This window comes from Myotis brandtii, unplaced genomic scaffold, assembly GCF_000412655.1.
Source record: "Myotis brandtii unplaced genomic scaffold, ASM41265v1 scaffold5672, whole genome shotgun sequence".
Lineage (NCBI taxonomy): Eukaryota > Metazoa > Chordata > Mammalia > Chiroptera > Vespertilionidae > Myotis > Myotis brandtii.
In genome coordinates, this window is record NW_005370118.1 from 23466 (window position 1) to 27722 (window position 4257).

A 4257-nucleotide genomic window follows, 5' to 3' on the forward strand; every position below is an offset into this window, starting at 1 on the left:
ATCCATCCATCCATCCATCCATCCATCTATCCATCCATCCATCCATCCATTACTTATCCATTCATCTATCTATCCATCCATCCATCTGCATCTATCTCTTCATCCATCCACCCATCTATCCATTCATCCATCCATTATCCATCCATCCATCCATCCATCCATCTATCCATCCATCCATCCATCCATTACTTATCCATTCATCTATCTATCCATCCATCCATCTGCATCTATCTCTTCATCCATCCACCCATCTATCCATTCATCCATCCATTATCCATCCATCCATCCATCCATCCATCTATCCATCCATCCATCCATCCATTACTTATCCATTCATCTATCTATCCATCCATCCATCTGCATCTATCTCTTCATCCATCCACCCATCTATCCATTCATCCATCCATTATCCATCCATCCATCCATCCATCCATCTATCCATCCATCCATCCATCCATTACTTATCCATTCATCTATCTATCCATCCATCCATCTGCATCTATCTCTTCATCCATTCATCCATCCACCCATCATACATCTATCCATATATCCATCCACTCATCCACCATTTATCCATTCATCCACCCACCCACCATCTATCCATCCATCATTCATGAACCTATTTATACAACCACCTACCTACCCATTCATTCACCCATTCATTCATATCCATTAGTTCATCTATCCATCTACATCCCATTCACCATCCATCTACCCCTCTATCCATCCACCCATCCATCAATCCACTTATCCATTCATCCATCTATCCATCCATCCATCTGCATCTATCTCTTCATCCATTCATCCATCCACCCATCATACATCTATCCATATATCCATCCACTCATCCACCATTTATCCATTCATCCACCCACCCACCATCTATCCATCCATCATTCATGAACCTATTTATACAACCACCTACCTATCTACCCATTCACCCATTCATTCATATCCATTAATTCATCATTTGTTCATCTATCCCTCTACCATCCTATCCACCATCCATCTACCCATCTACCCACCCATCCATCAATCCATCCATCCACCTACTTATTCATTCATCCATCTATCCATCCATTCATCTGAATCTATCTCTCCATCCATCCATCTATACATCCATCCATCCATCCACCATCTATCCATCCATCCTTCATGCACCTATTTATCCAACCATCTATCTACTCATTCATTCATATCCATTAATTCATCATGTATTTGTTCATCTATGTATCTACCCATCCATCCATCCATCCATCTACTTATCCATTCATCCATCCATCCATTCATCTGCATCTATCTCTTCATCCGTCCATCCATCCATCCATCCATCCACTTATCCATTCATCCATCCATCCATTCATCTGCATCTATCTCTTCATCCACCCATCCATCCACTTCTTTATACATTTAGATATGCAGAGATAGAGAGAGAGAGGGAGAGGGAGAATTCGCAGAGCTTTCCATCCTCGTACATTTCTGTTGAAAGTGGACAGAGCATAATTGAATTGAAGGTCATCACCGCCTTCTAATAGTGGGTGGAAGACACGCCAACCAGCTGAACAAATGGCAGTCACAGCCACTCAAGGAGGCAAGCCATCCACCGTGAAAACAAACTCAGACCCCGCGAGCTCTCCTTTTGTGAGTCTTTTGCATTCAAATTGGTCGTGTGTGAGCCAAGATCAACACGGCTGGCCTTTCGCTAACTGAGAGGTGCTCTCCAAACAGCGACCCTTGTCTTAAATGACATAACAAATATGAAAAGGAAAGGGGTTGATCCTCTATCAGAATGCAAACTTCCTCAGAGCGTGCTGCCTGCAAAAGCCCTTTATTTTTCTCCTGTTAATATTTACTGTTGAAAGTATTAATAGGTCTTCCCTTTTTTCCACATTAACCTCTTGCAGCCCACTCCCATCACCCCCCCAAGTCCTCACCATCTCATGGTCTGTGTCCATGGGTGATGCATACATGCACACACATTCATTAGTTGATCTCTTCCCACTCGCCCGCTCCCCTGCCTTCACTCTGACATTCAACAGTCTGTTCATCCTTCTATGACTCTGGATCTATTTTAAAATATATATATATTTTACTGATTTCAGAGAGGAAGAGGGAGAGACAGAGAGAGAGATGGAAACATCAATGATGAGAGAGAATCATGGATCGGCTGCCTCCTGCACGTCCCCTACTGGGGATGGAGCCCGAAATCCGGGCATGTGCCCTTGACCTGGAATCGAACTCTGGACCCTTCAGTCCGCAGGCTGATGCTCTATCCACTGAGCCACACCAGCTAGGACCATATTTTTTATTATTTCTTCTTCTTCTTCTTCTTCTTCTTCTTCTTCTTCTTCTTCTCCTCCTCCTCCTTCTTCTTCTTCTTCTTCTTCATCTCCTTCTTCCTCCTCCTCCTCTTCCTCCTCCTCCTCCTCTTCTTACATGCCCGGGTTGTGGGATACATCCCCAGTAGGGGGCGTGCAGGAGGCAGCCGGTCCATGATTCTCTCTCATCATGGATGTTTCTATGTCTCTCTCCCTCTCCCTTCCTCTCTCTGAAGTCAATACAAATATATTTTAAAAATAAAAATAAAAGAGACGTCACAGTACGTAGAACTGAGGTTGAAAAGCAGGTCGGTGAGGGAGGTCGGTGGCTGCATGTTACCAGTGATCATGGCCAGGATCTCGAGTTTTGCCCAAGGGCAAGGATGGAAATGCCTGGTTGAGGAAAAACGTTGACGTAAATCCATGTTTCTGTTTCATTTCATGGGTAAAGACAAAGATGGGTGACATCTATTCTCTGAATTCCTCCTAATGGCCTCACCTCATTCATGGACCAGCTTTGTGAGGGGACAGACATAGAATTGTGGAGACGAGCTATGGGTATGGGAAAGATGAATCCTGTTCTGTTCACAAGGATTGTTTTGCTCTGATGAGAGAAAACACATTCTGTCCTGGCTGGGAGTTAAACGCCCTGGGATATGGGAGTCGGCATTGGAATGCAGTCCCTCCTCTTTTTTCAAGAACTGCCTGTCGTCATGGAAATTGTCACAACCTTGTCTCTGTCACAATCTGGCCCCAGGGACACCCAGCCTTTTTGATGCTCAGCCTGCAATGCATGTAGCCTGTAGCTATTATACCATGCCTCCTTCCCCAGGCCTATCATTCATACTTCCCCTAATGTAATCTTTTTTTAAAAATAAATATATTTATATATATTTTTATTGATTTCAGAGAGGAAGAGAGAGGGAGAGAGAGATAGCAAACATCCATGATGTTTTTGTGCACTGAGCCTCTAGTAATATTATGATAACTGTGTATGGTGTCAGATGGGTATGAGATTAATGCCATGACTTGTAGGTCCATTATATAATGTCTAATCATTGGGGTGTACCCCTGAAATGAACCTAAGTTTCTCTGTTAACTGTCATTTAAAAAATAATTTTAAAATTCCGTAGGACCATGTTACCTTCATAGAGTCATATTTTCCCTTACATACTTTTTGTACAGTTTGTTCGAGAAGAGAGCTCTAAAACTGAAAAGAAAGAAAAGTTGAGATTTATAAATTTGCAAAATAAACCAAAGGCAATCACAAACACAATCGTAAAAACCATAAAGATAAAAGCCGAGGTAAAATGCGTTTGGAGACCCCATCCCTTGTCTTTCGATACCAGGACCGAAGTAGCGAGAGGCTCTGAGAAGCTGTGGCTGATGCTCCTTGGACCACGGAAAGGTCATGGCTGAGCTCCCATTGAACGTTCACCTCACCTCGCACCCCATCTACCTGAGTATCCGTGGGCCATAGGTGTATTAGGACGAGAACTAGTGCACATGGCTGCATGTCGTCATGGACACAGGAGGTGACCTGCAAGTACAGTTATGCCAGGTCGACTACCCCAATGGGCGTATCGCACTCACCACCAGCCCGCTGACCTCCAGCACCATTCCTTCGTGGTGGACGCTCCGCCTTGGCAGCCAGTCCCTGGACTCCATGGGCTGGTTCTGGCGCATTGTGCAGCACGTCAAGGAGAATGGCGTAGAGAAATGATCCTTGAGCTGATGAAAGACTCATAGGACATGTGATGGGGTCCCTGGCTCTTGTCAACCTGAGCCCCAGTCCTACTGGACTGCCGGTAGGACGTGTATAGTACTGTTCACCTTTTTAATAAGCTCTATTGTTGTACCTGCCACCCCCTGGGTGTGCGGGCACATTGATGTCTCTCTCTCTCTCTCTCTCTCTCTCTCTCTCTTTCTCTCTCTCTCT